This window comes from Choloepus didactylus, assembly GCF_015220235.1.
Source record: "Choloepus didactylus isolate mChoDid1 chromosome 11 unlocalized genomic scaffold, mChoDid1.pri SUPER_11_unloc1, whole genome shotgun sequence".
Lineage (NCBI taxonomy): Eukaryota > Metazoa > Chordata > Mammalia > Pilosa > Megalonychidae > Choloepus > Choloepus didactylus.
In genome coordinates, this window is record NW_023637577.1 from 4139147 (window position 1) to 4152854 (window position 13708).

General features: G+C 39.9%; 1 pseudogene; it reads left to right on the plus strand.

Moving 5' to 3' along the window:
• Positions 1–7305: 7305 nt before the first annotated feature.
• Positions 7306–13682, plus strand: LOC119524402 (annotated as a pseudogene).
• Positions 13683–13708: the final 26 nt, after the last annotated feature.

Below are 13708 nucleotides of genomic sequence, written 5' to 3' on the forward strand. Positions count from 1 at the left end.
TTGAAAAATGCATGGGGGGAGAGAGATGCTGCAACTTACAGAGACATTTTGGAGATGGCCCTTGAAAGCAGTCTTTTGCTCCTGAGAAGCTAAAAGAGGACAAATGCCCCAAGAGCAACTGAGGGTGACATTTTGTAGAGGAGCTGCAGCCTAGAGAGGAATGTCCTGGGAGAAAGCCATTTCAAAACCAGAGCTTGGAGCAGACACAAACCATGTGCCTTCCCAGCTAACAGAGGTTTGCTGGACACCATTGGCCATGCTCCAGTGAAGGCACCTGATTGTTGATGCATTACCTTGGACACCTTATGGCCTTAAGACTATAACTGTATAACCAAATAAACCCCCTTTACAAACGCTGATCCATTTCTGGTGTTTGCATTCTGGCAGCATTAGCAAACCAGAACAAGTGTGTTCTCTAACTTCCATGCATTTGTGGATTTTTCCCTTCCTGCTAATGATTTCCAACTTCATTCCATTGTCAGAGAAGATGCTTTGTATAATTTCAACATTTTAAAATTTATTAAGAATTTTATTGCCACCCAACATGTTGTCTATCCTGGAGAAAAAACAAGGTGCACTTGAGAAGAATGTGTAATCTACCTTTTGGGGTGCAAAATTCTGTATATGTCTATTACCACTAGGTCATTTATCATATCTTCCAGTTCTCTGTTTCCTTTTTGATCTTCTATTTAGATGTTTTATCTACTGATGAAATTGGTGTATGGTAGCAATATCTATTATTGTAAATATTATTGTAGACATATCGAGTTCTCCCCTCAGTTTAGTCTTATGTATCTTGCAGCACCAAGGTTAGGTCATTTCTTCTTGGTGGACAGACCCTTTTCTTAATATAAAGTATCTTTCTTTGTCTCTTATTACTGCTTTTGACTTAAAATCCATTTTTCTTTGATATTAGTATAGCTATCCAAGCTCTCTATTGTTCTATTTGCATGGTTACTTCCAACAACCTTTCACTTTCCAACTATTTGTATCATTAGGTCTAATGTGAGTGTCTTATAAACAACATATAGTTAGATGATGCATTTTCACCAATCTGAGAATCTGCCCTTTCATTGGGGAGCTTAATCTTTTAACATTCACTGTTATTACTCTAAAGGCAGTACTTATTTCAACCAATCTTCCCATTGTTTTTCATGGTATATCTGTTTTTGTCTCTCTTTCCTTTTATAGGCTTTTTCCATTTAGTTTCCTTTGTAATGTATCTGACTGATCAATTTCTTATATCTGTTTCTGCATATATATATTTTTTCTTCTTTCTTTTAATCAACTTTGTTGATCAAAAAATTTTAAAAGTTCCAGATAAAATAAAACAAAGGAACAGGAAAAACAAATATCCTGATACAGCTTCTTTGCATCTAATATGCTCCTATCATACCACACATACACACAAAAAAACTTAACAAACTATAGTGAATTGCTTCAGCATATATTTTCAAATATTTTTTGGGGTTACTCTGTGGCTTGTATTACAAACCTTCTTCTATAGCCTGCTAATCTAAAAAGATATCAACTTTCCTTCAACAGCATTCATGTCCTCTACTCCCATATCCCTCCATTTCCCACATTTATGTTGTTTTTGTTCTACATTACCTCTTTATATTCTGAGTATCTGGTATAAAGGAATATAAATGTTTGTTATTCAAGTATACTCTAACTTTTTTAGGAATTGAAGAGTAGAATTATATGCTATGGATACAACACTGTTGGGTTTTGCATTTACCCATTTAGTTACCTTTACTTTGGATTCCCACAGCTCCAAGCAATTCTCTCCTGTCTTTTCCTTTCAATCTGAAGGACTCTCTTCAGAATTCTTGTAGTACGGTTCATTGGTGATGAACTCTTTCAGTTGCTGTTTATCTGTCAATGTTTTAAAAATCTCATTTTTGAGGGACATCTTGCTGGATGAACAATTTTTGGCTGATAGTTTTTCTCTTTCAGTCCCTTAAATATGTCACAACACTGCCTTCTTGCCTCCATGGCTTCTGGTGAGTAATAGCATTTAATCTTAATGAGGACATTATGTGTCAAATTGCATTTCTCTTGTTACTTACACAATTCTCCTTTTATCTTTGGCATTTGAATTGACATTCTGATTAATATGTGTATCAGAGTACATCATCAGATTTTATTCTTTCTGGAGTATCTTGCTTCTTGGACATGCATATTCATATCTTTCTTAAGGGTAGAGAAGTTTTCAACCATTATTTCCTCAGATATTATTTTGACCCATTTCCTTCTCTTTCAGTGACTCCCATGATATGTATGTTAGTTTGCTCAGGCTGTCAGTCAAGACCATTAGACACTGTTCAGATTTTTATTATTTTCTCTATTTTTCTGACTCAATGATTTTGATTGTCCTGTCTTCTATTTTGCTGATTCTTTCTTCTAGCTGTTAATACTTGCTAATGTATGTCTCTAATTTATTTTTAATCATTGTGCCATTCATCCCATAATTTGTTGTTCCTTTGAAGACTTTCTAATTCTTCTTTTTATTCACACATTTTCTTCTTAATATCCTTTAGCTCTATATCTACCAGTACTATATTTCTAGCCATATTTTCCTTCCTGTCCTTGAATTGATTTAGGCGACTTCTTTGAAATTCTGTGATTATTTTTTCCAATGTCTTTGCCTCCCCTGAAGTTTTAATTTGTTATTTTGATGGAGAAATATATTCATGGGCTTACTTTGGCTTATAATTTTGTGCTGATTTATGGGATTTTGTTTATTTTGATGTGCTAACTCTGAAGTTTAATTGGTCCCACTTGCCTACAGTTTTATTATAGATTGGCCTTGTTTTAAAACTGCTCTTTGTTGCTTCCTCCAAATTATACTGGGCCTTTAGAGTATCCCATGTTTAACTCTCCATTTTCTGAGGCCTTGTGGTGGTTTGAAGCTGTATATGTTGCAGAAAACTATACTTTTATAATTAATACATTCCTTGATAGATGCTCAATTTTCCTCTTGTAGGCATTAAGGGTGTTGCATTTATTGACATCTCAATCACTTCTTCCCAGAAACTGTCATCAAGTTCATACTGCTCTTCAGATGTGCTGCACTCACTGGTGCCCCTTTCCATGGTTCAAACTGTGGTTGGGACATTAGAGCCCAGTACCCAATTGCTTGGAAACCAGTGTCCCTAATGCCATGCTTCTAGCAAGCTAAGGCTTCAATACTGCAGTCTTTATCTTTCAACTTGGTAGTCATTAACTCTACATTGTTGGCACATGCTATCCATATATCCCTTTCCAGCCCTAATTCCTCCTCTAATTGACATCCTTTTGTATCTGCAACATATTTTGATCTGTGGCTATACCCAGTGTAGTCAGTAGTGTATACCCTACAGCTGCCACAGTCTCCTGGCACTTGCTTTCCTTTTACCCTTTTCCCAGGGCTTCCAACCCCTTGGTCAAGCCCTTTTGCAATTTTGGGGCATCCCATTATTCACTCACTGACCACAAGCTTCAAGGACCCATGCAACCATTATGTACATGGATGTGACAGATGACCCATGAATTTCATCTGTGGAGATTCTACTTCCTGACTCAACCATTGCTTTGTCAATATCCTTTTGCTCATGGTTCCCTGGATCTCTGAGTGTTGCACTGCAGCCTCAAGGCCATCACCTCTGTTCCTAGGGTGTTGTCCCCTTGTCTGAGTAGTTTGGAGATTGCTTCCGGGTAACTCAGGAGGTTAATACAATCATTTATTTGTGGCATCAACACTGCTAACAGAGACATGGTTCAGGGTGGCAGGTAGACCTAACAGATCTCTGCTGACAGAGGATGTTTAACAGTAGCTTATGTAGGCAAGAACAAAGGAGGCACATATTCATAGGTAAAGTAAGTCAGAATACTTGGGAGGTACTCTGAAGAATATCATCTTTTTGAAATTATTTCTCATGGTTTCTTTACAAACTCACTCAACAGGCAGAAGAATGTGTTTCAACCAGCAGTATCAATCATGCATAGTCATCACAACTTATGCCATGAATGTTCCCAGTTTCTGCAATATTAATGATGTCAAGGTATTCCTTCATTCCCATAGTAATGAAGGAGAAAGAAATAACAACCAGGGAAAGCAAGATTTGTCCCACAAAAACTATTTAAACTACACTGAATGAAATGGGTCACATCTTAGCTGAAGTAGCCTCACCAAAACAACCAATTTACAATTGGTCCACACCTGCAGTAATGGAGTAACTTTAAGAACATTCTTTTCTGGATTATGTCCAGCACAAAGCACAACACACTGTCTGTCACAGCAGCTTTGATATGGACTAGTACTCTGTTAAGTCTCCAATGGGCAACATTCATTCTCTTGAACACACCTAGTTTATTTTTCCAAAAAATAATTCAGATATGAGAGGAATTCCAAATCCTGCATCCTTTAAATTATTTGTTAGTGTCTACAGTGTCCACCCTCCAGGTACAATATTGTTTTTGATCCCCCAGGCTTACGGGATAAATTCCATATATTTCCACTTGACATTGCTGCAGAGACCTTAAACTAAGAATCCAACTACTTCTGCAGGTAATTGGTACTGATCTAAAATTTGCTTCATGTCTGACAACAGAGCAAGGGATCCTGACTTCCTTCAGTGGCAACAACTCTAGCTTTACCTGCTCCATTTGACCCTTTGTGGGTGTAAATGTTAAGTTGTAACCTTGTTAGTGTCAAGCCTATTTTGTTCCTAGGATGGCAAGCTGCATTAGACATGACCACAACAGCTATGGATCAAGTCATCTTGGTTGTTATGTCAGAATATAAGCTGGTTCATGGTAGGGTCAATATTTTGCACTCCTTTACCACTGCACTTGATTCTAATGGGGGTTCTGGGAATACTTGTTGAACTGAATTGAACACATCTTTCTAGCAGATTCTTGGCCCTATCAAAATAGAAAACAGTGCAAGGAGATGGAGATGAGTTTTATTATTTCATGATAATTTATTGACTGCCAATCATGATGACTGAAATATTATTTTCTTTACTGAACATTACATGGTTATAAGAGTCCATATTCACTGCTATTTACTGAAAGTATTATTTTTTTAATTAAGGGTTCTAAATTTTATCATTTCTGGTAAATTTCTTATAAAGTATCATTTTAGAGTCATTTCATCAGGAGAAAGGGGAGGACAAGTTTGGTTCCTCTCTCTTTCTCAAAGCAGGTATTTTAACAAGCAGCACTCAATGTTATAAAAACACCTTGTAAAACCAAATTTGAAACATTGGATTTATTTGTGAAACATTTTTTATCTTAATCAAAAGAACAGGCTCATGACTTCACTGAGATGAGTTGCTTACAATATATATAGTAAATGAAATCAAGGTAAATGCATGAAATAAAGTCTCCATTTCTCCTCTCATCTTACCTTTTTTTTCTGGTTATATCTATGAATACATAGTTTGGCAGCTTATGTTTTTCTTTGATTTCATCCAATTTCTTATGACAACCCAGGCAAGAAGACAAAATCAACTCTTTCTTGTTGCCATGCACACAGGGAAATCCAGAAATTGTCAGTTAAGTGGGCCTTTTTACACTGAAGAAGTTCTCCCTAGTTTTGGATTTTAACCCTCATAGACTTATGATATTTCCAAAATAATCAAAGAAAATGAATGTTCCTGTCTGCCTTTCACTTATCATTTCTCAACCCAGGGGTAGCCTAGGTTGGAAAATAGTTTCTGAAGAGATGGTTCATTTGGTTGATCAGGTTCTACATGTTGGAGTGACTGTGTGTGTGTATGCATGTGTGTGTATCTAAGTATATCCATCAATTGGGTGCATATAGCTTATTTCATATACATTTTCAGTCAGAAGCAACTACAAGTGTGTTTGGTTAACACTGAGATTAGCCATAGCCCTAAATTCCCAGCAGTGAGTTAATGAGGCATTGTAACTCTTGTCAAATATATGATGATTTTGCCTGAATGAATGAAAATATGACATATACGGAAAGTCTAAGGAATGCATATCCTTCTACATAGAGGAGGTCATTTAGTTCCCACCGTTTACAATCACATTAGGTTACACACATACAGTTTGTCTTGAGTTTTTTCTGAATTGGTCTCAGAAGATATTTCAGCCATCCTCTGAAATCTTTCATTTTATTTAGGGTGGCAATGACAACAATTACAAAAATGTTAGTAGCTACATTTATAGACTGTTTTCTAAGTGCTTGGCACTCTGCAAAGCTCCCCATGTGTTATCTTATTTAATCCTCATGAACTGACAAACAGAAGGAACTCAGTGCAGCTGAGAGTGACATTTTGAAGAGGAGCTACAGCCAAGAGGGACATTTTGAAGAGCTCACTGGAACAGAGAGAGGAGCTTCAGCTTACAGAGACATTTTGGGGATGGCCTTTGAAAGCAGACTTTTGCTCCAGAGAACCTAAGAGAGGACAAATGCCCCAAGAGCAACTAAGAGGGATGTTTTTGAGGAGCTGAAGCCTAGAGAGGAACATCCTGGAAGAAAGCCATTTTGAAACCAGAACTTGGAGCAGATGCTGTCCATGTGCCTTCCCAGCTAACAGAGGTTTTCTGGACACCATTGGCCATCCTCCAGTGGAGGTACCCAATTGTTGATGCATTACCTTGGACACTTTATGGCCTTGAGACTGTAATTGTGTAACCAAATAAACCCCCTTTTACAAAAGCCAATCCATTCCCAGTGTTTTGCATTCCAGCAGCATTAGTAAACAAGAACATCTCTATTCTCAGTTGCTCCCATAAATTGTGGTCTTAGCCCATTTTTTCCCCTTGGTTGGGTTTTCAGAAAATCTAGCTAAACTGGATCACTCCCATCACCCATGTAATTCACACATTGATTCGAACATTGCTGTTCAGATTCTGGCTTCTCCGTCTGTCTTCCCCCCTTTCTGCCTGAATTTCATTCCACCTTTAAAGAGCTCCAGTGATAGAATTAAGACCTATCCTGATTGAGGTGGGCCACACCTTAAATGAAGTAACATTATCAAAAGGTTCTATTTACAATGGGTCCAAAGAGAAATTTATGGATTACATTTAAGAAGATGTATTTCTGGGGTACGTACAGCATCTAACCAACACATACAGAAATAAACAAAGCAAGGAAAGGGTTAGGAAATATGTATGGGGAGATGGGGAGATGCATAGAAGTTCTAAGTAGAGTGGCCTGGAAGGTCTCACTTAAAAGGTAACATTTAAGTAAAGAAAAATATTCAGATTCTGTATCCTTGGATTGCTTAACACTTGCACCTGGCTTTGGCAGGATCTTTCTGATGCCCAACTGAGAATGCAGGCAGGATGGAAGCAAGGTATGCCAGGTCTTCCTCAGGTTCCTACTCCTTACATCCCACCTCAGTTAGTTTTGTTCTTGGACCACTATAGCTCAGAAAGTTTTGTGAAGTCAGATAGGGTGGAGCTGGTGAAAAGGAGTGTTACCCGACACATCAGGTTTTCCATTAGAAAATTCCAGATATTGTGGTCACAGGAAAATAATTGCTCTTTCTCTGTATCTTGGGCAGACAATTCTGAGGCTTTTTTGTGTAGTTCCATAGAGGACCTCCCCCTCTGGATTGAGCCCTTGTTGCAAAGTCACCAGTGTGAAGACTTGCATTGGCCTCCCTTCTTCTCTGCCCCATGACTAGTCATTTCCAAAAATAAACTACCTGCATACAAGCCCTTATTTCAGCTGATTTTTTATGAGGGAGCCCAAGTCATTGCTTCTACCTTTTAAAAAATTTTCTTCCTTTTTAAACAAAAATTTCAGTTCTTTTCTTTATCTTTGATATTCTTTTAAGATGACATGGTCATCATGATTACCAACTGCTGACTCTGAAGTCCAAGTGATACCTTGAGAGTTGTGTGAAGCCCTTGTGTGGACACAGATGTCTCCAAGGAATGTTGGTCCTGATTTTTTCTGTCAGTGCATATAAGAAGCCAAAGGACTGGTCATTTTGATGACATCCCAGACAAAGAATATAAAACAGCTACCAGTGAAAAATGGCTAATTGCTAATTGAACTGACTGTTGCTTTTCCTGAAACAAAACCCTAGTTACAGAGGAGGGAGACATGGCATTCACATCTAAGCATATTGCATATATATGACTTAAAAATACATAAGATGGAAAGAACATAACCACACAGAGTACTATATGGTAACTGTGAATGATACCATGTGCTCACAGCTGGGAAGTGCTATGAGCATGAGATTCCAACCAACTGAAACTAGTAAACTAACCCACCATTTATTTTACTTGTAAGATGAACTCAAATGGCTACTTGTGCAATGCTTTGACATTATTTACTCAATGAAATAATTTTTGTGTGCATTTATTAAATATTCACTGAGTGATGATTGCATGCCAGAATTTATTTTTATTTTTTTCCTGACTATGGGTGAGGACTGTTTGAAACAGTGTCCCAGTCATGCCACCTGCTGCTTAGCTGCTTCCTCCTCAGTCCAGACCTTCTGGTTTCCACCACAGTTACTGAGGAAGGGTTGTGGAAGGAGGAAGGCACCGTCCCCCATGGAGTTGGAAGGGGGGTGGGATTTCTCTGAGTGTCAGGATGGAGTTGGCCCTCACTGCTCCTATACTCAACCCTCTGATTCACTCTTTCTCACTCTTTCCTTGGGTAGATAGGAACAAAATTCATCAATATGACTGGGTCTTAGTGTGTGAACTGGTGGGAATTTGGAGGTTAATTTTAACTCACCCAATCATCCATTCCCAAAGTAAATTTAACCAGGACAACAACTATTTTTCACTACTTTAGGGGTAAATATTTCTTCTACAGAAGACTCATTTTAATAATACTTTTCACACGTCCAGGTGCTCCCCACTTGGAAGGCATGTGGTAACAGTTCTATGCATTTTTCCATTGATCGTGACCTCTGCCAGAGGGAATGTTTTCATCTCTAGGAGAAAGAAGAGGGAAGTGATGTTAAAGAAGCTGCCCACTTAGAAGAAACTCAGCAAGGAGGGCTCAGCAATGGGAGAGCAAAATACCTATAAAAACCTCCATGTGCTGGCTCCAGAGCCACACTTTTAGAGCTGGGAGCAGATTCCTAGGCACTGATTTTTTAAAAAATTAAATCTCCATTCTGCTGGCAGTGGTGGCAGCACTCTGGAGCCTGAGCTGATTCCCATAAGATGAAACACTGAGCCAATGTATTCCCCAGAGGATGTATGCTGTCAGTTCCTGGCCCTGTTTTTATACTCTGTTGATTGTGCTAACAGTGCCCAAGGTGAGATCATGTGTCTATTTCCTAAGGATCATTACATGTTGGAGTTTATTTTCCATGCAAAGAACCCAATGTCTCATTATGAATCAGTTCCAGCATATAAGGAAAATTGCAGATTTCAGAGTTCCAAGAGTTGACAAGTTCCGGACCTACGCAGGATGACAAGGTAGCACAATACTGGAGAAATAAGTCAATCTTTGTCAGCTTACATGCACACACATGTCAGATAAGAGCAACATTTGATTCCTGCTGTCCTTAGCATCACCAAAGTTTTTAAAGTCTATAGAGACAACTACAAAGAAAGCATGAGGAAATATCATGGGAAGTTGGTTGACCACAGAAGAGGGCAGTGAGGAGCCAGATCCGAGGGACAGGGTAGAGCAAATAGGATGCCTGTGAGACACTCACATTCACACATGGTGTAACCTGATGAAACTTTACACAACTAATGGTCAATTGATAACTGGTCAATTTACTCAAAATCAGTACACAGATGTCATGTATACAGCTAAACATGTATTTTGTAGAGTCAGAATTAAAGTTTTGGTGTTTCTAGCACCCAGAAACAAGTCAAGTGTTGTCTGAAGCACCCTAGACTTTTCTAGCAGCTTGTGCAGGGACAGGGGACATGGTCAGCTCTGCTGCATGACTTTCCTAAAGGCCAAGGAGGCGTGTGGATTCACTCACATATTCTCCACTACACATACTCACGATGCCAGTGTGTTATCAGACCCTAGGTCCGGAGCTGCAGAGGAGGTTGCCCCTGCTTGCTTCTATGAGACAGGCCAGACTTGAACTCACACCCACATGGATGCTGGCAGGGCTTTGACCACAGGGCCCAGGTGGGAAACTCCAGTTCTCCTGAAATTTGGCTCTAGCACTTCCACTTTAACCTAAGTACTAACCTCCTTGTTAAGCTGCTGCCACTATAGAACCTTAAGTGGATGGTGGAGGTTGCAGGGCTCTGAGCAGAGAGAAGGGCAGCAGTTCTTTCATTTCAGCAGCAGCTATAGAGGGGGCTGCCCCCATCTGAGTCCACTGCTCTGTGTATGTGATCAGAACTGGACAAGTTCCCAGCTGGACCGGCCATGTCTCTCTGCCTGCTTCTCCACCAGGGTAATGCCTCATGCTACTTCCCTCTCTTTCTCTTTAACTCTAAATCTACTTCTGAATGTGTCTCTTCTTCCCTCTTTGTATTTACTCTGGACTCTTTCTCCTTTCTTCTGTTGTCTTTCCTGTGTGTCTTTCCTCTTTCTTTATGTGGGCTTTCAGCTTATTCTTTTAATGCATAGTGGCTGTGGGTCTCCAGATTCCAGTGAGGAACAAAGCAGAATCCCCCCTCCCTCATGGAACACACTGTCTGCTGGGCACACAGGCAGTGAGGAGACACAACCAACTGTATACTCACAACCATCTATCCAGTGCTTTGTCTGGCGGAGAAAAGCAAGATTATCTGAAGAAACAGTCTGGGGAAGAGAGTTGACAATGAAGGGGTGATCTTGGGCAGGGATCAAGGAATGCCTTCTTGGGGAGGTGAAATTGGAGCAGAGGGCAGAGGAAGTGATCTGTCCTCTTCCACCTTTCTGATCCTGTCAGTCCACATTCATTTGCTTTCCCATTCCCAACAATTTCTCTGTCTCTTCTTTATCTACTCCCTAGTTCTTCTTTTTTAAATCAGAGAAATTGTAGGTTTACTCCCTAGTTCTTTTTACCATTTTCTTCTGTATTTCCCAAATTACATTCCTCTACCTTAATTATTGCAAAGGAAAATAAAACACTGAGTAGAGTTTTGGTCTCCATTTTTTATAAATAAATGGAAATGATTCCTCCCCCCCATTCTAATGCAAAAACTAAATGTGGTTGCATTATTGAGTGTTACTTGTTTTGTTTTGTTTTCTTGCCATTTAGTCATACTAAGATAGGGGGTTTCTCTCTCTAGAGCAACTGATCCCAACATGAAAATACAAGAGCACTGATGGAGAAACTGAATATGTAGTGAAAAATTACTTTAGTTTAGAATTTTTGCTTATATACCAGATAGTATGCTGAAATGGAACACTAGAAGTCTGGGTCCCCTTCTTTCTGCATCTGAGTCAGCATTTCCCAATGTTCCATTGCACACTTTGATCTGAGGGGATGTGAATAAGCATAATGAGGGAAATTTGTTCAGTGGACAAATAAGTATGGGGAAATGCTGGCCTAAAAAATCATGTAGTTTTGATTTAGATGGCAGTATCTCCAAGATATTTTAATATGTTTAATGTGAATATCAAAGAGGCATTACAAGTGTGTTCTACCTACTCCCTGCTAGAACCTATGTTCTAAAAGCCATGCTCTGGAAACCACTTAATTCCTCTTGCTTATTATTATTTTTTTTAAAAGGAGTATTAGAAACACCAACAGCAAAATATCTTTAGTTTCATGTTGCTTTACCTCCCTGATGCCTCAAATCTGAATGGCTCCACATATGCAGCAGTTAGAGTTCATCTTCAAAAATATCCAGTAAACTGAATACTTTTTTTTTTTTCAGAATTTACAGGATTTCCTAATACCTGTGTACACAAACTAGCCAAGTTAAAAGTCACAAAGTTACCAAAAAGGAAGCATTTCAATTGAGGTTCATCAACTTTATTACTATTTTTTCCCCATTTCTGACTCAGAATTCTTCTTTGCCTTGAATTTTCTTTGCTTTATCATAATTTAGAGAGTGACAGCACCTGTGATATAAAAGTTACAAAAAAATTTTAGGAAAAAGTCTACATGGAATATTTTTTCAGTATATCCTTAGAAAGATGTTGAACACAAGCATAGGACTGATGGGCAGACAAAGGTGGAGTGGTGAGAGAAATCCGAGCAGACTGGCAGGTGCAATCACTTTGAGTGATGGATCCTGAGGACCAGGAGTGACAGGTGAGGCTAGTCACAGGCAAACTTGGCCAGTTCCAGGTAGGGCCAAACAAACTGCCACCTGCAGCTGATGACTCCATCTGCACAGACAGCCAGGACTCTAGGAATGCCTCTAGATGCAAAATCCAAAGCAGCACCCATGCAGGGATTCCAGACCATGACAGTGCTCATGAGGAAATGCACATCCCTACTGAAACATAGATGCACCATGTCTAGTAACCACACCACCAGAGTTAGGTCATGGTTTGCACACTGACTAAAAGCTACAGCTGTAATCCATGTGGAAAAATTCATACATTGTACTGAACAATGAATTCTAGGGGTGACCTAAGTAGTTTACTTGGTTTCTGTTGAACATCATTGCAGGTGGATAATTAACAGGGGATAAGAATGATGAATAGTCATTCATTCAAACTATATTGCCCCATATTTTGATTCAACCAGTAAACATCTTAAAATTCAGGAATAGTTTTTTTGCTGAGATATCTAAATGGAAATTGAAGTGATCTCACTGTGTTTTCCTTTTCCCTCATCAACCTTCAGATCAAGACAGTAGACTAAGACATGGGGCAAGGAAATGGATCCACCACCACAGATTTCATTCTCTTGGGCCTCTTCTCTGACTCTGGACATCCTGGCTTCCCTCATCACCATTGTCCTTCTGATTCTCTTGGTTGCCATCACTGGAAACTCCATCCTGGCCATGCTGATCTGGGGTGATGCCCACCCTCCACACCCCCATGTACTTCCTTCTCAGCCAGCTCTCCCTCATGGACCTGATGCTCATCTCCACCACTGTCCCCAAGATGGCCACTGACTTCTTCTCAGGACACAGAGGCATCTCTCGCATCGGCTGTGCAGTCCGAATCTTTCTTTACTGATGCTGGGAGTGGCTGAGGTCTGTTCTCCTGACTCTCATGGCCTTTGATACCGCTACTTGGCCATCTGTAGCCCTCTCAGATTCCAGATCATCATGACCCCCAGAGTCTGTGTGCAAATGGCTACTGGGTCATGGGCTGGGGGTTTTCCTCATTGCCACTAATTCACACAATTTATGCCATGCATTTTCCTACCTGTGGCACCAGGAAAATCCACCATTTCTACTGTGAGGTTATGGCCCTTCTGAAGCTCTCTTGTGAGGACACCTCAGCCTATGAGAAGATGATGTTGGTGTCTGGCATTGTTTTCCTTCTCATCCCTTTTGGGCTCATCCTGACTCCTACAACCCTCATCTTCCTTCTTGTCCTCCACATGCACTCTCCTGAGGGCAAGAACAAAGCTCTGGCCACCTGCTTCTCCCACCTGTGTGTGGTGAGCCTCTACTTTGGTCCAGCCATGATTATCTACATGACCCCAGGTCCTGTTCTCTCCCCCAAGGTGGACCAGCGTCTCTTTGTGTTTGATGCCATCATCACTCCCATGCTGAACCCCCTCATCTATAGCCTGAGGAACAAGGAGGTGCTGGCTGCTTTGAGGAAGGTACTTGGGGGGAAACTGATGTTCAACAGGAAAGGAGATAACTTTTAAATTTAAGGATAGTAATAATAGTGCTT